The sequence below is a fragment of the Lathyrus oleraceus genome, chromosome 2, assembly GCF_024323335.1.
Source record: "Lathyrus oleraceus cultivar Zhongwan6 chromosome 2, CAAS_Psat_ZW6_1.0, whole genome shotgun sequence".
NCBI lineage: Eukaryota > Viridiplantae > Streptophyta > Magnoliopsida > Fabales > Fabaceae > Lathyrus > Lathyrus oleraceus.
Window position 1 is genome coordinate 453,175,695 of NC_066580.1, and position 23,087 is coordinate 453,198,781.

General features: G+C 43.8%; 1 non-coding gene across 1 annotated transcript; it reads right to left on the reverse strand.

The window, feature by feature from the left end:
* Nucleotides 1-21,967: 21,967 nt before the first annotated feature.
* On the reverse strand, nucleotides 21,968-22,074 carry LOC127124137 (small nucleolar RNA R71). Its single transcript, XR_007803768.1, has one exon. It is a non-coding gene; the product is annotated as a small nucleolar RNA R71 (small nucleolar RNA).
* Nucleotides 22,075-23,087: the final 1,013 nt, after the last annotated feature.

The following is a 23,087-nucleotide window of genomic DNA, read 5'->3' on the forward strand; positions in this document are numbered from 1 at the left end:
AATTTTGTGTGGCTCAAGAGCAGCGTATCGCACTACTTCAGGAGGCTCAAGAGCGGCGTTTCTAGCAGCTTGAGTGTCGTATCAAAGAGTGTCGTGCTGATGCAGATTACCGGATCAAAAAGTTTCGTGCGGAGGCAGAACAACGTATCAAGGAGTGTCGCGCAGAGGCAGACCAGCGTATCAGGGAGTGTCGCGCAGAGTATCGTGCGGATGCAGAACAGCGTATCAAGAAGCTTCGTGCGGATGCAGAGCAGCGTATCAACGAGTTTCGCGCGGAGTGTCGGTGGAGACTGAGCAGCGCATCAAGGAGTGTCGTGCGGAGACTAAGCAGCGCATCAAGGAGTGTCGTGTAGAGTATGGTGCAGCTGCAGGGCAGCGTATCAAGGAGTGCCGAGAGGAGGCAGAGCGGCGTATCAACGAGTTTCACGCAATTTGGGAGGAACGATGAGATCAGCGACTGCACCGAATCCATCATGTTCGTCGGGGAACCGTTTCAATGACGATGCCTGTGATTTTGAATGTAACATTTGTTTCGATTTGGCTCAGGATCCAGTGATCACACTTTGTGGTCATTTATTCTTTGGCCATGTCTTTATAAGTGGTTACATCATCGTTCTCATCCTCAAGAATGTCCCGTTTGCAAAGGCGTTGTTGGGGAAGAGAAATGGTTCCTCTTTATGGTAAAGGAAGATCGGTAACTGATCCAGAACTGAGATTCCTCCTCGTCCTTCCGACATTCATACGTTGTTTGCGAGCTTAGAGCAAACGCGTTTGTCTCGTGAGGCTACAGAACAGCGTTTCAAGGAGTATATAGATCAGTGTATTGAGGAATTTTGTGTGGCTCAAGAGCAGCGTATCGCACTACTTCAGGAGGCTCAAGAGCGGCGTTTCTAGCAGCTTGAGTGTCGTATCAAAGAGTGTCGTGCTGATGCAGATTACCGGATCAAAAAGTTTGTGCGGAGGCAGAACAACGTATCAAGGAGTGTCGCAGAGGCAGCCCAGCGTATCAGGGAGTGTCGCGCAGAGTATCGTGCGGATGCAGAACAGCGTATAAAGAAGCTTCGTGCGGATGCAGACAGCGTATCAACGAGTTTCGCGCGGATGCGTGCGCGGATACAGCGCATCAAGGAGTGTCGTGCGGAGACTGAGCAGCGCATCAAGGAGTGTCGTGTAGAGATGGTGCAGCGCATCAAGGAGTGTCGTGTAGAGTATGGTGCGGAGGCAGAGCAGCGTATCAACGAGTTTCGCGCGGTTTGGGAGGAACAATGAGATCAGCGACTGCACCGAATCCATCATGTTCGTCGGGGAACCGTTTCAATGACGATGCCTGTGATTTTGAATGTAACATTTGTTTCGATTTGGCTCAGGATCCAGTGATCACACTTTGTGGTCATTTATTCTTTGGCCATGTCTTTATAAGTGGTTACATCATCGTTCTCATCCTCAAGAATGTCCCGTTTGCAAAGGCGTTGTTGGGGAAGAGAAATTGGTTCCTCTTTATGGTAAAGGAAGATCGGTAACTGATCCAAGAACGGAGATTCCTCCTCGTCCTTCCGACATTCATACGTTGTTTGCGAGCTTAGAGCAAATGCGTTTGTCTCGTGAGGCTACAGAACAGCGTTTCAAGGAGTATATAGATCAGTGTATTGAGGAATTTTGTGTGGCTCAAGAGCAGCGTATCGCACTACTTCAGGAGGCTCAAGAGCGGCGTTTCCAGCAGCTTGAGTGTCGTATCAAAGAGTGTCGTGCTGATGCAGATTACCGGATCAAAAAGTTTTGTGCGGAGGCAGAACAACGTATCAAGGAGTGTCGCGCAGAGGCAGACCAGCGTATCAGGGAGTGTCGCGCAGAGTATCGTGCGGATGCAGAACAGCGTATCAAGAAGCTTCGTGCGGATGCAGAGCAGGATCACGAGTTTCAACGAGTGTCGCGTGGAGACTGAGCAGCGCATCAAGGAGTGTCGTGCGGAGACTAGCAGCGCATCAAGGAGTGTCGTGTAGAGTATGGTGCGGCTGCAGGGCAGCGTATCAAGGAGTGCCGAGAGGAGGCAGAGCAGCGTATCAACGAGTTTCGCGCGGTTTGGGAGGAACAATGAGATCAGCGACTGCACCGAATCCATCATGTTCGTCGGGGAACCGTTTCAATGACGATGCCTGTGATTTTGAATGTAACATTTGTTTCGATTTGGCTCAGGATCCAGTGATCACACTTTGTGGTCATTTATTCTGTTGGCCATGTCTTTATAAGTGGTTACATCATCGTTCTCATCCTCAAGAATGTCCCGTTTGCAAAGGCGTTGTTGGGGAAGAGAAATTGGTTCCTCTTTATGGTAAAGGAAGATCGGTAACTGATCCAAGAACGGAGATTCCTCCTCGTCCTTCCGACATTCATACGTTGTTTGCGAGCTTAGAGCAAACGCGTTTGTCTCGTGAGGCTACAGAACAACGTTTCAAGGAGTATATAGATCAGTGTATTGAGGAATTTTGTGTGGCTCAAGAGCAGCGTATCGCACTACTTCAGGAGGCTCAAGAGCGGCGTTTCCAGCAGCTTGAGTGTCGTATCAAAGAGTGTCGTGCTGATGCAGATTACCGGATCAAAAAGTTTTGTGCGGAGGCAGAACAACGTATCAAGGAGTGTCGCGCAGAGGCAGACCAGCGTATCAGGGAGTGTCGCGCAGAGTATCGTGCGGATGCAGAACAGCGTATCAAGAAGCTTCGTGCGGATGCAGAGCAGCGTATCAACGAGTTTCGCGCGGAGTGTCGTTTGGAGACTGAGCAGCGCATCAAGGAGTGTCGTGCGGAGACTGAGCAGCGCATCAAGGAGTGTCGTGTAGAGTATGGTGCGGCTGCAGGGCAGCGTATCAAGGAGTGCCGAGAGGAGGCAGAGCAGCGTATCAACGAGTTTCGCGCGGTTTGGGAGGAACAATGAGATCAGCGACTGCACCGAATCCATCATGTTCGTCGGGGAACCGTTTCAATGACGATGCCTGTGATTTTGAATGTAACATTTGTTTCGATTTGGCTCAGGATCCAGTGATCACACTTTGTGGTCATTTATTCTGTTGGCCATGTCTTTATAAGTGGTTACATCATCGTTCTCATCCTCAAGAATGTCCCGTTTGCAAAGGCGTTGTTGGGGAAGAGAAATTGGTTCCTCTTTATGGTAAAGGAAGATCGGTAACTGATCCAAGAACGGAGATTCCTCCTCGTCCTTCCGACATTCATACGTTGTTTGCGAGCTTAGAGCAAACGCGTTTGTCTCGTGAGGCTACAGAACAACGTTTCAAGGAGTATATAGATCAGTGTATTGAGGAATTTTGTGTGGCTCAAGAGCAGCGTATCGCACTACTTCAGGAGGCTCAAGAGCGGCGTTTCCAGCAGCTTGAGTGTCGTATCAAAGAGTGTCGTGCTGATGCAGATTACCGGATCAAAAAGTTTCGTGCGGAGGCAGAACAACGTATCAAGGAGTGTCGCGCAGAGGCAGACCAGCGTATCAGGGAGTGTCGCGCAGAGTATCGTGCGGATGCAGAACAGCGTATCAAGAAGCTTCGTGCGGATGCAGAGCAGCGTATCAACGAGTTTCGCGCGGAGTGTCGCGTGGAGACTGAGCAGCGCATCAAGGAGTGTCGTGCGGAGACTGAGCAGCGCATCAAGGAGTGTCGTGTAGAGTATGGTGCGGCGGCAGAGCAGCGTATCAACGAGTTTCGCGCGGTTTGGGAGGAACAATGAGATCAGCGACTGCACCGAATCCATCATGTTCGTCGGGGAACCGTTTCAATGACGATGCCTGTGATTTTGAATGTAACATTTGTTTCGATTTGGCTCAGGATCCAGTGATCACACTTTGTGGTCATTTATTCTTTTGGCCATGTCTTTATAAGTGGCTACATCATCGTTCTCATCCTCAAGAATGTCCCGTTTGCAAAGGCGTTGTTGGGGAAGAGAAATTGGTTCCTCTTTATGGTAAAGGAAGATCGGTAACTGATCCAAGAACTGAGATTCCTCCTCGTCCTTCCGACATTCATACGTTGTTTGCGAGCTTAGAGCAAACGCGTTTGTCTCGTGAGGCTACAAAACAGCGTTTCAAGGAGTATATAGATCAGTGTATTGAGGAATTTTGTGTGGCTCAAGAGCAGCGTATCGCACTACTTCAGGAGGCTCAAGAGCGGCGTTTCTAGCAGCTTGAGTGTCGTATCAAAGAGTGTCGTGCTGATGCAGATTACCGGATCAAAAAGTTTCGTGCGGAGGCAGAACAACGTATCAAGGAGTGTCGCGCAGAGGCAGCCCAGCGTATCAGGGAGTGTCGCGCAGAGTATCGTGCGGATGCAGAACAGCGTATAAAGAAGCTTCGTGCGGATGCAGAGCAGCGTATCAACGAGTTTCGCGTGGAGTGTCGCGTGGAGACTGAGCAGCGCATCAAGGAGTGTCGTGTGGAGACTGAGCAGCGCATCAAGGAGTGTCGTGTAGAGTATGGTGCGGCCGCAGGGCAGCGTATCAACGAGTTTCGCGTGGTTTGGGAGGAACAATGAGATCAGCGACTGCACCGAATCCATCATGTTCGTCGGGGAACCGTTTCAATGACGATGCCTGTGATTTTGAATGTAACATTTGTTTCGATTTGGCTCAGGATCCAGTGATCACACTTTGTGGTCATTTATTCTGTTGGCCATGTCTTTATAAGTGGTTACATCATCGTTCTCATCCTCAAGAATGTCCCGTTTGCAAAGGCGTTGTTGGGGAAGAGAAATTGGTTCCTCTTTATGGTAAAGGAAGATCGGTAACTGATCCAAGAACGAAGATTCCTCCTCGTCCTTCCGACATTCATACGTTGTTTGCGAGCTTAGAGCAAATGCGTTTGTCTCGTGAGGCTACACAACAGTGTTTCAAGGAGTATATAGATCAGTGTATTGAGGAATTTTGTGTGGCTCAAGAGCAGCGTATCGCACTACTTCAGGAGGCTCAAGAGCGGCGTTTCCAGCAGCTTGAGTGTCGTATCAAAGAGTGTCGTGCTGATGCAGATTACCGGATCAAAAAGTTTTGTGCGGAGGCAGAACAACGTATCAAGGAGTGTCGCGCAGAGGCAGACCAGCGTATCAGGGAGTGTCGCGCAGAGTATCGTGCGGATGCAGAACAACGTATCAAGAAGCTTCGTGCGGATGCAGAGCAGCGTATCACGAGTTTCGCGTGGAGACTGAGCAGCGCATCAAGGAGTGTCGTGCGGAGACTAAGCAGCGCATCAAGGAGTGTCGTGTAGAGTATGGTGCGGCTGCAGGGCAGCGTATCAAGGAGTGCCGAGAGGAGGCAGAGCAACGTATCAACGAGTTTCGCGCGGTTTGGAGGAACAATGAGATCAGCGACTGCACCGAATCCATCATGTTCGTCGGGGAACCGTTTCAATGACGATGCCTGTGATTTTGAATGTAACATTTGTTTCGATTTGGCTCAGGATCCAGTGATCACACTTTGTGGTCATTTATTCTGTTGGCCATGTCTTTATAAGTGGTTACATCATCGTTCTCATCCTCAAGAATGTCCCGTTTGCAAAGGCGTTGTTGGGGAAGAGAAATTGGTTCCTCTTTATGGTAAAGGAAGATCGGTAACTGATCCAAGAACGGAGATTCCTCCTCGTCCTTCCGACATTCATACGTTGTTTGCGAGCTTAGAGCAAACGCGTTTGTCTCGTGAGGCTACAGAACAACGTTTCAAGGAGTATATAGATCAGTGTATTGAGGAATTTTGTGTGGCTCAAGAGCAGCGTATCGCACTACTTCAGGAGGCTCAAGAGCGGCGTTTTCAGCAGCTTGAGTGTCGTATCAAAGAGTGTCGTGCTGATGCAGATTACCGGATCAAAAAGTTTCGTGCGGAGGCAGAACAACGTATCAAGGAGTGTCGCACAGAGGCAGACCAGCGTATCAGGGAGTGTCGCGCAGAGTATCGTGCGGATGCAGAACAGCGTATCAAGAAGCTTCGTGCGGATGCAGAGCAGCGTATCAACGAGTTTCGTGCGGAGTGTCGCGTGGAGACTGAGCAGCGCATCAAGGAGTGTCGTGCGGAGACTAAGCAGCGCATCAAGGAGTGTCGTGTAGAGTATGGTGCGGCTGCAGGGCAGCGTATCAAGGAGTGCCGAGAGGAGGCAGAGCAACGTATCAACGAGTTTCGCGCGGTTTGGGAGGAACAATGAGATCAGCGACTGCACCGAATCCATCATGTTCGTCGGGGAACCGTTTCAATGACGATGCCTGTGATTTTGAATGTAACATTTGTTTCGATTTGGCTCAGGATCCAGTGATCACACTTTGTGGTCATTTATTCTGTTGGCCATGTCTTTATAAGTGGTTACATCATCGTTCTCATCCTCAAGAATGTCCCGTTTGCAAAGGCGTTGTTGGGGAAGAGAAATTGGTTCCTCTTTATGGTAAAGGAAGATCGGTAACTGATCCCAGAACTGAGATTCCTCCTCGTCCTTCCGACATTCATACGTTGTTTGCGAGCTTAGAGCAAATGCGTTTGTCTCGTGAGGCTACATAACAGCGTTTCAAGGAGTATATAGATCAGTGTATTGAGGAATTTTGTGTGGCTCAAGAGCAGCGTATCGCACTACTTCAGGAGGCTCAAGAGCGGCGTTTCCAGCAGCTTTTGTGTCGTATCAAAGAGTGTCGTGCTGATGCAGATTACCGGATCAAAAAGTTTTGTGCGGAGGCAAAACAACGTATCAAGGAGTGTAGCGCAGAGGTAGACCTGCTTATCAGGGAGTGTCGCGGAGAGTATCGTGCGGATGCAGAACACTGTATCGAGAAGCTTCGTGCGGATGCAGAGCAGTGTATCAACGAGTTTCGCGCGGAGTGTCGCGTGGAGACTGAGCAGCGCATCAAGGAGTGTCGTGCGGAGACTGAGCAGCGCATCAAGGAGTGTCGTGTAGAGTATGGTGCGGCTGCAGGGCAGCGTATCAAGGAGTGTCGAGAGGAGGCAGAGCAGCGTATCAACGAGTTTCGCGCGGTTTGGGAGGAACAATGAGATCAGCGACTGCACCGAATCCATCATGTTCGTCGGGGAACCGTTTCAATGACGATGCCTGTGATTTTGAATGTAACATTTGTTTCGATTTGGCTCAGGATCCAGTGATCACACTTTGTGGTCATTTATTCTGTTGGCCATGTCTTTATAAGTGGTTACATCATCGTTCTCATCCTCAAGAATGTCCCGTTTGCAAAGGCGTTGTTGGGGAAGAGAAATTGGTTCCTCTTTATGGTAAAGGAAGATCGGTAACTGATCCAAGAACGGAGATTCCTCCTCGTCCTTCCGACATTCATACGTTGTTTGCGAGCTTAGAGCAAATGCGTTTGTCTCGTGAGGCTACAGAACAGCGTTTCAAGGAGTATATAGATCAGTGTATTGAGGAATTTTGTGTGGCTCAAGAGCAGCGTATCGCACTACTTCAGGAGGCTCAAGAGCGGCGTTTCTAGCAGCTTGAGTGTCGTATCAAAGAGTGTCGTGCTGATGCAGATTACCGGATCAAAAAGTTTCGTGCGGAGGCAGAACAACGTATCAAGGAGTGTCGCGCAAAGGCAGACCAGCGTATCAGGGAGTGTCGCGGAGAGTATCGTGCGGATGCAGAACAGCGTATCAAGAAGCTTCGTGCGGATGCAGAGCAGCGTATCAACGAGTTTCGCGCGGAGAGTCGCGTGGAGACTGAGCAGCGCATCAAGGAGTGTCGTGCGGAGACTAAGCAGCGCATCAAGGAGTGTCGTGTAGAGTATGGTGCGGCTGCAGGGCAGCGTATCAAGGAGTGCCGAGAGGAGGCAGAGCAGCGTATCAACGAGTTTCGCGCGGTTTGGGAGGAACAATGAGATCAGCGACTGCACCGAATCCATCATGTTCGTCGGGGAACCGTTTCAATGACGATGCCTGTGATTTTGAATGTAACATTTGTTTCGATTTGGCTCAGGATCCAGTGATCACACTTTGTGGTCATTTATTCTTTTGGCCATGTCTTTATAAGTGGCTACATCATCGTTCTCATCCTCAAGAATGTCCCGTTTGCAAAGGCGTTGTTGGGGAAGAGAAATTGGTTCCTCTTTATGGTAAAGGAAGATCGGTAACTGATCCCAGAACTGAGATTCCTCCTCGTCCTTCCGACATTCATACGTTGTTTGCGAGCTTAGAGCAAACGCGTTTGTCTCGTGAGGCTACAAAACAGCGTTTCAAGGAGTATATAGATCAGTGTATTGAGGAATTTTGTGTGGCTCAAGAGCAGCGTATCGCACTACTTCAGGAGGCTCAAGAGCGGCGTTTCTAGCAGCTTGAGTGTCGTATCAAAGAGTGTCGTGCTGATGCAGATTACCGGATCAAAAAGTTTCGTGCGGAGGCAGAACAACGTATCAAGGAGTGTCGCGCAGAGGCAGCCCAGCGTATCAGGGAGTGTCGCGCAGAGTATCGTGCGGATGCAGAACAGCGTATAAAGAAGCTTCGTGCGGATGCAGAACAGCGTATAAAGAGTTCGTGCGGATGCAGAGCAGCGTATCAACGCGTTTCGCGTGGAATGTCGCGTGGAGACTGAGCAGCGCATCAAGGAGTGTCGTGTGGAGACTGAGCAGCGCATCAAGGAGTGTCGTGTAGAGTATGGTGCGGAGGCAGAGCAGCGTATCAACGAGTTTCGCGTGGTTTGGGAGGAACAATGAGATCAGCGACTGCACCGAATCCATCATGTTCGTCGGGGAACCGTTTCAATGACGATGCCTGTGATTTTGAATGTAACATTTGTTTCGATTTGGCTCAGGATCCAGTGATCACACTTTGTGGTCATTTATTCTGTTGGCCATGTCTTTATAAGTGGTTACATCATCGTTCTCATCCTCAAGAATGTCCCGTTTGCAAAGGCGTTGTTGGGGAAGAGAAATTGGTTCCTCTTTATGGTAAAGGAAGATCGGTAACTGATCCAAGAACGAGATTTCTCCTCGTCCTTCCGACATTCATACGTTGTTTGCGAGCTTAGAGCAAATGCGTTTGTCTCGTGAGGCTACACAACAGTGTTTCAAGGAGTATATAGATCAGTGTATTGAGGAATTTTGTGTGGCTCAAGAGCAGCATATCGCACTACTTCAGGAGGCTCAAGAGCGGCGTTTCCAACAGCTTGAGTGTCGTATCAAAGAGTGTCGTGCTGATGCAGATTACCGGATCAAAAAGTTTTGTGCGGAGGCAGAACAACGTATCAAGGAGTGTCGCGCAAAGGCAGACCAACGTATCAGGGAGTGTCGCGCAGAGTATCGTGCGGATGCAGAACAACGTATCAAGAAGCTTCGTGCGGATGCAGAGCAGCGTATCACCGAGTTTCGCGTGGAGACTGAGCAGCGCACCAAGGAGTGTCGTGCGGAGACTAAGCAGCGCATCAAGGAGTGTCGTGTAGAGTATGGTGCGGCTGCAGGGCAGCGTATCAAGGAGTGCCGAGAGGAGGCAGAGCAACGTATCAACGAGTTTCGTGCGGCTTGGATGGAACAATGAGATCAGCGACTGCACCGAATCCATCATGTTCGTCGGGGAACCATTTCAATGACGATGCCTGTGATTTTGAATGTAACATTTGTTTCGATTTGGCTCAGGATCCAGTGATTACACTTTGTGGTCATTTATTCTGTTGGCCATGTCTTTATAAGTCGCTACATCATCGTTCTCACCCTCAAGAATGTCCCGTTTGCAAAGGCGTTGTTGGGGAAGAGAAATTGGTTCCTCTTTATGGTAAAGGAAGATCGGTAACTGATCCAAGAACGGAGATTCCTCCTCGTCCTTCCGACATTCATACGTTGTTTGCGAGCTTAGAGCAAACGCGTTTGTCTCGTGAGGCTACAGAACAACGTTTCAAAGAGTATATAGATTAGTGTATTGAGGAATTTTGTGTGGCTCAAGAGCAGCGTATCGCACTACTTCAGGAGGCTCAAGAGCGGCGTTTTCAGCAGCTTGAGTGTCGTATCAAAGAGTGTCGTGCTGATGCAGATCACAGGATCAAAAAGTTTCGTGCGGAGGCAGAACAACGTATCAAGGAGTGACGCACAGAGGCAGACCAGCGTATCAGGGAGTGTCGCACAGAGTATCGTATGGATGCAGAACAGCGTATCAAGAAGCTTCGTGCGGATGCAGAGCAGCGTATCAACGAGTTTCGCACGGAGTGTCGTGTGGAGACTGAGCAGCGCATTAAGGAGTGTCATGCGGAGACTAAGCAGCGCATCAAGGAGTGTCGTGTAGAGTATTGTGCGGCTGCAGGCCAGCATATCAAAGAGTGCTGAGAGGAGGCAGAGCAGCGTATCAACGAGTTTCGCACGGTTTGGGAGGAACAATGAGATCAGCGACTGCACCGAATCCATCATGTTCGTCGGGGAACCGTTTCAATGACGATGCCTGTGATTTTGAATGTAACATTTGTTTCGATTTGGCTCAGGATCCTGTGATCACACTTTGTGGTCATTTATTCTGTTGGCCATGTCTTTATAAGTGGTTACATCATCGTTCTCATCCTCCAGAATGTCCCGTTTGCAAAGGCGTTGTTGGGGAAGAGAAATTGGTTCCTCTTTATGGTAAAGGAAGATCGGTAACTGATCCAAGAACGGAGATTCCTCCTCGTCCTTCCGACATTCATACATTGTTTGCGAGCTTAGAGCAAATGCATTTATCTCGTGAAGCTACATAACAGCGTTTCAAGGAGTATATAGATCAGTGTATTGAGGAATTTTGTGTGGCTCAAGAGCAGTGTATCGCACTACTTCAGGAGGCTCAAGAGCGGCGTTTCCAGCAGCTTGAGTGTCGTATCAAAGAGTGTCGTGCTGATGCAGATTACCGGATCAAAAAGTTTCGTGCGGAGGCAGAACAATGTATTAAGGAGTGTCGCGCAGAGGCAGACCAGCTTATCAGGGAGTGTCGCGCAGAGTATCGTGCGGATGCAGAAGAACGTATCAAGAAGCTTCGTGCGGATGTAGAGCATCGTATCAACAAGTTTCGCGCGGAGTGTCGCGTGGAGACTGAGCAGCGCATCAAGGAGTGTCGTGCGGAGACTGAGCAGCGCATCAAGGAGTGTCGTGTATAGTATGGTGTGGCTGCAGGGCAGCGTATCAAGGAGTGTCTAGAGGAGGCAGAGCAGCGTATCAACGAGTTTCGCGCGGTTTGGGAGGAACAATGAGATCAGCGACTGCACCAAATCCATCATGTTCGTCGCGGAACCGTTTCAATGACGATGCCTGTGATTTTGAATGTAACATTTGTTTCGATTTTGCTCAGGATCCAGTGATCACACTTTGTGGTCATTTATTCTATTGGCCATGTCTTTATAAGTGGTTACATCATCGCTCTCATCCTCAAGAATGTCCCGTTTGCAAAGGCGTTGTTGGGGAAGAGAAATTGGTTCCTCTTTATGGTAAAGGAAGATCGGTAACTGATCTAAGAACGGAGATTCCTCCTCGTCCTTCCGACATTCATACGTTGTTTGCGAGCTTAGAGCAAATGCGTTTGTCTCGTGAGGCTACAGAACAGCATTTCAAGGAGTATATAAATCAGTGTATTGAGGAATTTTATGTGGCTCGAGAGCAGCGTATCGCACTACTTCAGGAGGCTCTAGAGCGGCGTTTCTAGCAGCTTGAGTGTCATATCAAAGAGTGTCGTGCTGATGCAGATTACCTGATCAAAAAGTTTCATGCGGAGGCAGAACAACGTATCAAGGAGTGTCGCACAAAGGCAGACCAGCGTATCAGGGAGTGTCACGGAGAGTATCGTGCGGATGCAGAACAGCGTATCAAGAAGCTTCGTGCGGATGCAGAGCAGCGTATCAACGAGTTTCGCACGGAGAGTCGCGTGGAGACTGAGCAGCGCATCAAGGAGTGTCGTGCGGAGACTAAGCAGTGCATCAAGGAGTGTCGTGTAGAGTATGGTGCGGCTGCAGGGCAGCGTATCAAGGAGTGCCGAGATGAGGCTGAGCAGCGTATCAACGAGTTTCGCGCGGTTTGGGAGGAACAATGAGATCAGCGACTGCACTGAATCCATCATGTTCGTCGGGGAACCGTTTCAATGACGATGCCTGTGATTTTGAATGTAACATTTGTTTTAATTTGGCTCTGGATCTAGTGATCACACTTTGTGGTCATTTATTCTTTTGGCCGTGTCTTTATAAGTGGTTACATCATCGTTCTTATCCTCAAGAATGTCCCGTTTGCAAAGGCGTTGTTAGGGAAGAGAAGTTGGTTCCTCTTTATGGTAAAGGAAGATCGGTAACTGATCCCAGAACGGAGATTCCTCCTCGTCCTTCCGACATTCATACGTTGTTTGCGAGCTTAGAGCAAATGCGTTTGTCTCGTGAGGCTACAGAACATCGTTTCAAGGAGTATATAGATCAGTGTATTGAGGAATTTTGTGTGGCTCAAGAGCAGCGTATCGCACTACTTCAGGAGGCTCAAGAGCGGCGTTTCTAACAGCTTGAGTGTCGTATCAAAGACTATCGTGCTGATGCAGGTTACCGGATCAAAAAGTTTCGTGCGGAGGCAGAACAACGTATCAAGGAGTGTCGCGCAGAGGCAGACCAGCGTATCAGGGAGTGTCACGGAGAGTATCGTGCGGATGCAGAACAGCGTATCAAGAAGCTTCGTGCGGATGCAGAGCAGCGTATCAACGAGTTTCGTGCGGAGTGTCCCGTGGAGACTGAGCAGCGCATCAAGGAGTGTCGTGCGGAGACTAAGCACCGCATCAAGGAGTGTCGTGTAGAGTATGGTGCGACTACAGGGCAGCGTATCAAGGAGTGCCGAGAGGAGGCAGAGCAACGTATCAACGAGTTTCGCGCGGTTTGGGAGGAACAATGAGATCAGCGACTGCACCGAATCCATCATGTTCGTCGGGGAACCGTTTCAATGACGATGCCTGTGATTTTGAATGTAACATTTGTTTCGATTTAGCTCAGGATCCAGTGATCACACTTTGTGGTCATTTATTTTGTTGGCCATGTCTCTATAAGTGGTTACATCATCGTTCTCATCCTCAAGAATGTCCCGTTTGCAAAGGCGTTGTTGGGGAAGAGAAATTGGTTCCTCTTTATGGTAAAGGAAGATCGGTAACTGATCCAAAAAGGGAGATTCCTCCTTGTCCTTCCGACATTCATACGTTGTTTGCGAGCTTAGAGCAAATGTGTTTGTCTCGTGAGGCTAGAGAACATCGTTTCAAGGAGTATATAGATCAGTGTATTGAGGAATTTTGTGTGGCTCAAGAGCAGCGTATCGCACTACTTCAGGAGGCTCAAGAGCGGTGTTTCCAGCAAATTGAGTGTCGTATCAAAGAGTGTCGTGCTGATGCAGATTACCGGATCAAAAAGTTTCGTGCGGAGGCAGAACAACGTATCAAGGAGTGTCGCGCAGAGGCAGACCAGCGTATCAGGGAGTGTCGCGCAGAGTATCGTGCGGATGCAGAACAGCGTATCAAGAAGCTTCGTGCGGATGTAGAGCAGCGTATCAACGAGTTTCGCGCGGAGTGTCGCGTGGAGACTGAGCAGCGCATCAAGGAGTGTCGTGCGGAGACTGAGCAGCGCATCAAGGAGTGTCGTGTAGAGTATGGTGCGGCTGTAGGGCAGCGTATCAAGGAGTGCCGAGAGGAGGCAGAGCAGTGTATCAACGAGTTTCGCGCGGAGTGTCGCGTGGAGACTGAGCAGCGCATCAAGGAGTGTCGTGCGGAGACTGAGCAGCGCATCAAGGAGTGTCGTGTAGAGTATGGTGCGGCTGTAGGACAGCGTATCAAGGAGTGCCGAGAGGAGGCAGAGCAGCGTATCAAGGAGTGTCATGCAGAGGCAAAGCATCTTATTAATGAGTGTCGTGCGGAGTATCGTTCGGTCGCAGAGCGGCTTATCAAAGAGAGTCGTGCGGATGCAGAGCGGTGCATCCAGAAGTGTCGTGTTGAGTACCGTGCGGAGACAGAGCTGCTATTCCAGACTATCAACAATTAGATCTATGTATTTAGATTAAAATTTGGATTAGTTTTTTGAGTGATATCATTAGTTCTAAGTTTTTTTATTATGAATGTATTTCTTCTATGTTCTGGTGTGTTATCCTCGTTGCATAATTTTGGAAAACATGCATGCATGTAAAACCTTGTTTTTCTAAATTATAGTTAAATGAATTGTTTGCGTGAATTGAAACAAGAATGAATCACTTGGATTTTTGTTTCATACAGAAAATCTTCTTCTTACATTATTTGATTTAAACAATTTTTGAATATTGAATTGAATCAGACAATTGAATTGATTCACATATTGTTATATATTGATCATAATTGATACAAAGAGTCTATCTCTTAGTTGAAGTATCTATTCATATAACACTAATTTCAAATAAGGTGAAGCTTCTAATTTACACTGACATCATAAAAGTATTTATTAGTTATAGTTGATGACAATAACATATGAATTTGAGTAATAGTCTTAAAACACAAGGGTTAATCTCATCCTGTGTTCTCGTTATTCTACAAAGAATTGCAAGTTGGAAAAGATTTGAAAATTGTAATTGTTATAAATTATCACTATGGAGGAATTTGAAAATAAACCTTTTGAAAAAAATTATGAAGAAAATAATATTTATCATGATTTCTCAATATTAGAGAGTTCCACAATAAATTGGAATTGTATAAAGGAAAAATAAATCTGTTCGAGATGAACAAAATCATGATATATGAGAAAAAATATTGCAGAGCACTGCTTATGATTATAGTATGAATTATAGAAAGGTAAAAAATCCAATATTTCACATTTCCATCAATTTTGTTGGACATGCTATGTGTTAAACACTAAAGAACACCTTATCATGTTTGATTCAAATACACAAAAGTTTTTCTTGTTAAAATCTCTGACTGTTCTAGAAGAGTTTATATGGAGTATAACACTAAGATATTGGTTGTTAAAAGAACCAATTCATGCAGGGTTTAATACATTAAGATGATACAATAGTAAATCTGAAAAAAATCATGATTGAAAAAGTATGTTTGCGATTAAATTTCATTAATTAATTATCTAAAGTAAGCTCTTGATGGATTATACAGTTTAAAGTTTTCTAAATATATCTCCACCTAACATTCGACATGCATTTCCGTTCTCAACAAATAATAAAGCTAGATCTTTGTAACTTATAATTTTTTGTTCAATTAATAGACTCAGTTGCGTTAGGATCCGATAAAATATAGTGGATGTAAACCTTACCCTTCTAACAATTAAAATTTACAAATATCGTAATTCTAGATTTATTAAGTAAAAAAAAAAAACTATTAACATTTTCTAAATCAGAGAATCTATTTTTGAGTTTACAATCAAAATAATATTAAAAACAAAGATAAAATTATCGATTTTCCAATATTTTAATATCAAGATCTCTTTCAAATTTCTAAATTAATTAACTATTTATGTATCAACTCACTTCTAATTATGTTACATATATTTTCAACAATCTATATAAATATTTTTAAAGGAATATTGTTTGAAGGATTATATTCAAAGAAAATAAAAACAAAAATAATATATTTATAAAATTACAATTTAATTTACTAAAAAAATAACAATTTATTTAATCATAGTAAAAAACACCATTTTATTACAAAATAAAAATAATAATAATCACTTAAATATATTAATAGTGTAATATCTAAAAATCAAACAAAAATAAAGAATAAAAAATGAACGTGATTTCAGGAATATATAATAAAAAGAGAAAAGGGGTGATGCATTGACAGTGTAAAAAAGTTTTACCCTGTCAACCAATAAAAATCATGCATCCGCAAAATCAAATTAAAATTTTTAAATTATTTATATGACATGGTAGATTTATATATATGTTGGTGCACAAGGTGATAAAGATGAACAATGGAAATAAGAGAGAGAAAAGAGAATAATAACAAACTTCCACTACTCTAAAATGGTTACAGCAAACGCATACACACTGCTCTACTACACTACACACACTGCAAAAAGGAATAATGATACTATTTGTTCACACCACTCACTTGCTTAAATATAAGTGGGACTTAATGAAAATACTAAAGTACTCTCTAACAAACTTTATCTACAAGTTTCTGAAAATTAATTAATTCTAACATCATCCCTTAATTCATATTCAGCTTAATCAAAATTAACAACACCAATTTTATCCCTCTAGCGGAGAAATTGATCAGTCTTGATTGCCTTCGTCAGAACATCTGTCACCTGCTTCTGGGTGCTACAATGCACAACTTCTAGCACTCCATTACGAACCTGATTTCTCAGAAAGTGATACTTAATCTCAATATGCTTGCTTCTCCCATGCAACATTGGAGTTTTGGCAAGATTGATTGTAGACTAGTTATCAATCATCAGCTTTAGAGGCTTGTTTACTTTGATCTTTATATCATGTAATAGATTCAGAAGCCACATAGCTTGACATGTAGTCATAATACCTACAATATATTTTGCTTCATAGGTTGACAAAGCAACAACTGGTTGCTTCTTTGAACACCAAGAAATAAGACTTCTTAGAAACTTAAACAAGTGCCCAGAAGTACCTCTTATGTCATTTCTGTCTCCACACCAATTAGAATCTGAGTAACTCGGAAGTTCTGAATCAGTTTCAGCACCAGAAGGGAACAAAACTCCATACTTAAGAGTTCTCTTTATATACCTCAAAATTTTGACAACAGTTTGGTAATCAGACCACTTCGGTTTACTCATAAATCTACTCACCGTTCCAAGTGTATAGAAAATACCAGGTCTGGTATTACACAAATACCTCAGAGAACCTACCAACTACTTGAACGTTGTCGCATCTACATCTCACCATAAGAATCAGAATCCAATTTCTGATTTGTATCAGCAGGTGTGACAATAATTTTACAATTCAGTGGCTCAAATCTCTTCAGAAGATCAAGTTCATATTTCAGGTGATGTAAAATTATGTCATTATTAGAGTACATAATCTTCATCCCTAGAAAATAAACCATATTTTCTAGATCAGTCATCTCAAATGCATTCATCAACTCCTTCTTGAACTTAACTATCTCATGTTCACAACTTCCTGTTAGCAATATGTCATCAACATATAGACACATCAAAATCATATTTCCTTCAGAAGTATTTTGAACATAAACACCATACTCCATCTCACATTTCTGAAATCTCTGCTTCTTGAAAAATGAATCAATTTTCAGATTCCAAGCTCTAGGGGCTTGCTTCAGTCCATACAAATCTTTGTGTAATCTGTACATCATCCCTTCCTGATTATTATTCTCAAATCCGGGAGGTTGTGACACATAAACCTCTTCTTCTAATGGACCATTTAGAAATGCAGATTTGACGTCTAAATGCGTTAGAGGCTAATTGATATTAGTAGTTATCGCAATCACCAGCCTGATTGTTTCATGTCTTGCTACAGGCGCAAACACTTCAAAGTAATCTAACCCGGGTTTCTGCATGAAACCTCTCACAACTAACCTTGCTTTGTGTTTTCCAATTGACCCATCTGGCTTTACCTTCACCTTATAAACCCATCTCACGTTGATGGGTTTCTTGTTCTTTGGAATTTCCGTCAGCTTCCAACTCTTGTTTCTCTCTATGGCATCGAGTTCTTATTACATGGCCTTCAGCTAATTTTTTTGCATGATATCTTCTTTCGTACTCACGGGTTCAAAGTCTACTAACATGGCACACTGAATAACTTCCCCTTCATAATCTACTTTAGTATCTTGCAGCATGTCAAACTCTGCAAACCTTCTCAGAATGTTTCTGATTCTTTATGGCCTTTGAACTTGTTCAAAACCTTATGATTTTGGAACGATATCAAATGCTGCAAACCTTCTCGGAGTGTTTCTGATTCTATGAACTTGTTCAGAACCTTCTGGTCTGCTGGTGTGACACGTTGGATGAATAAATCTTAGGATTAGGTAAAATCTCCACGCTTTACCCCCTTGTTAGTTTTTTTCACTATTCAAAAAAATGTCATGATTTCAAAACCTCTATTTAAACCTATTTCACTCATTTTACACACTTTTTCTATATCGACAACCTATATTTTCTCTCTTTAATCTCAAAACTTTCAGTAACCCCCAAAACCCTTTGTTCTTCGACAACAATGGCTTCACAGAAATTTGCTCAACAAACTCAATAAGTGTTAACAACAAAGCTTTGCAACTACTCAACAAATTACCTGTGGTTCTTCTTCATCATCGCAACAACAACCACAAATTCCCCATCTCCTTCATTTCAGTTCATCAAAATATGCTTTAGGACAAGTTATGCACACTAAAGATGCTTATGATGCTCCTAAAATTACTCTGTCTACTCAAGCTGAAAAATTGGATGTTCTTTGTGAACTCTTAGTTGAGTTTGACAACATGAAAGACAATGGAATTGATCTTTTAACTGCTGTCAAGTTTCAAGGTTGGGAACAGTTCTTCAACCATTTTCAAGGTCCAGTCTTCTATCATTTGGTTAGAGAATTTTGGGTTCATGCTAAGTTTTCACTGTTCCAAGTTACTTCTTTCATGTTTGGAAAGAAGATTGTTATTTCTGAAAAACTCATCGCCAAATTCATTGGTCATGATGGGTCTAGAATTAGATGTGAATAAATGGTGGAAAAGGAATCCAATTTGACTAAGATTTCTAAAGTGATTTTCGTCTCTGGAAAACACTCTAGCAAGATCAATGATCTTCACCCTAAGCTAAAAGTTTGGGCTAGAATCCTTCTGGGATGTGTTCATCATAGAAAGTCAACTAATTCTTATGACTACATCAATGGTGACCAACAATATGTCCTTTATTACATTGCTACCAAGAAGAAGGTGAATCTAATTGCACTTCTCTTCCAACACTTAAGGGATAGTGTGAAGGAAACCAGAGATGGTAGCATAAAGATGGAGAACTGGATTCCTCTTGGTAGGCTGATCTTAGATATCCTGATGGAGAGCAAACTGATTGAATCTCTAATAGAGGAATAGATCACCAAAGGGCTGGAACCTTAGGTTTGCAAGATGTTTCATGCCAAAGGTTTGAAGAATATGGTCATTATTACTGAAGTGATAATTCCTCCTTCTGATATTCCCAAGGAAGACATCTACAACAAAAGGATCCCTTTGAAAGACTTTTCAATATTCTCAAATCCCGATCCTCTGAAAGTTGTGATAGGATTTCTGGAGAACTGTCATGCAGATGCTATTCTTGCAGCTTTTGAAACCACTTCTAAGAAGAAGAGGAAGATTTATAAGAAGCATTCTGAGAGGATGGCCAAGAAGTTTAAGGATTCCAGGGAGAATCTGGATACTTCTGCTGAAGAACCCAAAGCTTCTGGTGCTACTTCTGTTGGAACTACTTTTGGTAAGTATGTTCCTTCAAAAGTTGCTTAACTACTGTTGATAATAGTCCATCCATCCCATCAACCATTCTCACTTCACCTACCTCCATCTCACATATTTCTGAACAAGTTCATTTCCAAACTAGTTATGCTCCCCAAACTATAAATCCAAATGTTACCATTCCACCACCAACACCATCACATTATGAAATCCTAACTTCCATTCTCATGCCCACACCTCAACCACATTTTCCACTTTCCTTTATATCCCAACTCACTCTCTATGAACCCCTTAACTCTGCCGCTCCTATTATAGTATCAGAAATTGATTATGATACTGAGTCAAATGTTGAGCTCATTTTCCTCCCAGACAAAACACCTCAATCCTATTGATAACATGAAAATACATTGTATATTTGCCTTGATTTACACTCAAAAGTCGTACCACTTTCATTTATATTCCGATTATTCCGCAAGTGTTCGAGTTATTTTTGCAGGTATTTCAATTCCCATGCTTAAATGAGCAAAGTATAGAAAAGGAAGGAAAAGAAGAAGAAACGGAAGAGAAAACAGCAGAAAAGCAGAGAATACAAATTATGTGCATGTGACGACCGTCACAAAGCCTGTCACGACCGTCACGCCCAGCCTGTCACGACCGTCACAGGCCCATCACGAACGTCACGCGGCCAAAATCAGCGCTTTCAAACTGTTAACAGAAGTGATCTACCAGACCCTTACTTCTCGTTCCTCAGCCATTTTCCCGTGGATTCCTCACTCAACTAAGTCATCCTTGTTTCTCTCAATTGCCAAGACCTAATGGGGGATATAAAAGGATGGAAGTTGGAAACCTACGAGGACGCTTAATTTTTCTCTCGGAAGCCAGCTTTGAAGACCTTTTTTTCTCTCTGCATTTTTTCCACAGCAATCCTGTTTTGTCTTTTATTTTTCTTCAGCAACATTATTCTCTTTTACCGTTCAGAGCTTTGACTTTCCCTTTTTTCTTTCCGCTTTTCATTTAGCCAAAGTAGTAGTTTCCTACAATGGGGACCTACTACGATTTATTTAATTTAGTCTAAGCAATTACTTCGAAGAAGCAGAATCCTAACGACCTGTGGAGGACTACTCAAGTACTTCAAGATTTGGCATATTCTATTTATCCAATTTCCAGGTTTTAATTCAATTATAATTGTTATTGCTTTATTATTATTATAATCATGTTTGCTTTATTGTTGATTTATTTATGTTCGTCTGTGTTCGCATTGTTTAACATGTCCGACTAAACTACTGATATCGGTATGTAACAATTTAATTAGACGGGATTTAATAATAATCGGTGTAAGACTTCTTTCCTCAAACAATCTTTTTGGCTGTGGTTTTTAATTTAAATTTAATTAACTTTGTCACAAGAGTGAGAAGCTATTTAATACGATTTTGCCACGAGAGTGAGAAATTAACTAAGGTGAGAACCGACAATCGCGAGAGCGTGAGGGTCGAACTGGATAGTAAAAACTAGGCATTGATTTTAAAAACAGCGAGAGCACTTTAAAAGCAATTAGAACTTATTTATTTTCAAAAAGTATTTTTAACTTCAAATGGGACAGCGAGAGCGTACATTATGACTTAAAGGTATAGTCCAAATCAACAATCACGAGAGTGTGAGATAAAGCCTTTTAAATAAGTATTTTCTACTGAAAGATATTTGGTACTTAAATTATGCACCGGTGACTTATCGAATCCCTGACGATTAATGCGTTGCATATTGATATCCTTCTATTAATATTTTCTTAAGACTTAACTTCCCTTAGATTTAATTTTCTTCAACCAAACTTCTAAAAAATCATTCCCTTAGCTAAACATAGTAACGCCGGTAGCATTAGTTTGACCATCGGTCCTTGTGGGTTCGATATCTTTTAAAACTAAAACGACTAGATTGTGCACTTGCAGTCAAGTACCCGATAGACTATATTCTATATACAGTCACGAGACGTATCAAGTTTTTGGCATCGTTGCCGGGGACCTGATTTAGTCAAATAGTGCAATTCTTTCATTGCATAGTATAGACTAAGGTAAAAAAAAACTAATCTCTTTTCCCTTATTTCCCCCGATTGTATGCCAAGTACTCGCTCACAAGGCGACAACTTAGCACCACCAATCATTAAATTAGAGTGTTTCTTATATTTAAGACGCCGAATACTAGAGTACCAACGAAGGTACAATATTCCCGATATCTTCTTTCCTACTGCTGAACCAGTTGAAAAACCAACCATGGTTGCAGTAGATCCACATAATCGTCCTCTTAAGTTCTACGCTACCCCGTCCCAACAAGAACCTCACAGCAGTATTGCTGCCCCTGCTATCAATCAAAACGACTTCGAGCTGAAACCCTCATTATTATCAGCCGTCCAACAACATCAATTTGCTGGAAATCCTAGGAACGACCCTAATGAACATTTGACCAAGTTTGTGTTGTACGCAGACACTGTGAAGGCGAATGGTGTATCTCAAGATGCGATAAGACTACGCCTCTTTCGTTTCTCTCTGAGAGACAGAGCTTGGGCTTGGTTGCAATCTTTGACATCCAACTCAGTTACAACATGGGAAGAACTGAAGACCATTTTCTTATCCCGATATTTTCCGCCAAGCAAAACTGCTATGCTGAGAGCTCAAATCAACGGATTTCGATAAAAGAATGTAGAATCTCTCTACGACGCGTGGGAGAGATACAAAGACATGATGAGGATATGTCCACATCACAGTCTCGAAGACTGGGTGATCATTCACACATTTTATAATGGGCTTCTGTATAACACAAGACTAACAATAGACGCTGCCGCGGGCGGTGCACTTATGGACAAGCCATACAACGAAGCATATCAACTCATTGAAAACATGGCCCAAAACCATTGCCAATGGGGAGGTGAAAGAACTCCAGTAGAAAAGTCCCAAACAAAAAGTGGAATGTACGAAATCAGTAGCCTTGACCACGTCCATGCAAAGGTAGATGCCCTTGTTCAAAAGTTAGACAACTTGACCATACCACCCGCAGCCACCGTGGCTATCGTGACTCTAAACTATGAGTTATGTGGAACTCCTGGACACACTGCACCAGAATGTCAGATATTAGCAGGAGTCCCAACTGATCAAGTGAATTACGCACAAGGAAATACTTATTCGAATACCTACAACCCAGGTTGGAAAAATCATCCTAACTTTTCATATAAGAATAACAACTCCCTGTATGCACTTGGACAAGCACCCGTTGTTCCGTCTGGATATCAAAAGCCAACTAATAATGCTCCTAACATGCCTAGGAAGTCCAACCTTGAACTAATGATGGAAAGCTTCATAGCTACCCAAGCTCAGACAAACAAAGACTTCTTGAACCAAAACATACATACTAGTGAGCAACTTAAACAATTAGCGAGCAAAGTAGATGCCTTAGCCACCCACAATAAAATGCTTCAAACACAAATTTCACAAGTGGCTCTACAACAAGCATCTACTGCCGCTCCCGCTGGCACATTTTCTGGACAGCCGCAACCTAATCCAAAAGGACATGCAAATGTCGTTATATTGAGGAGTGGAAAAGAACTAGACGAACCCGTAGATCCAAGACTCCAAAATCCTACCATGTACCAAAAACCAGACAAAACAACAACTGAGAAGGTAAGTGAACCGAAGGATAAGGAAGATAATACTCGAGAGGCTGAAGAGAAAGAAAAACCTTATGTGCCCCCACCACTTTATAAACCACCCATTACGTATCCTTAAA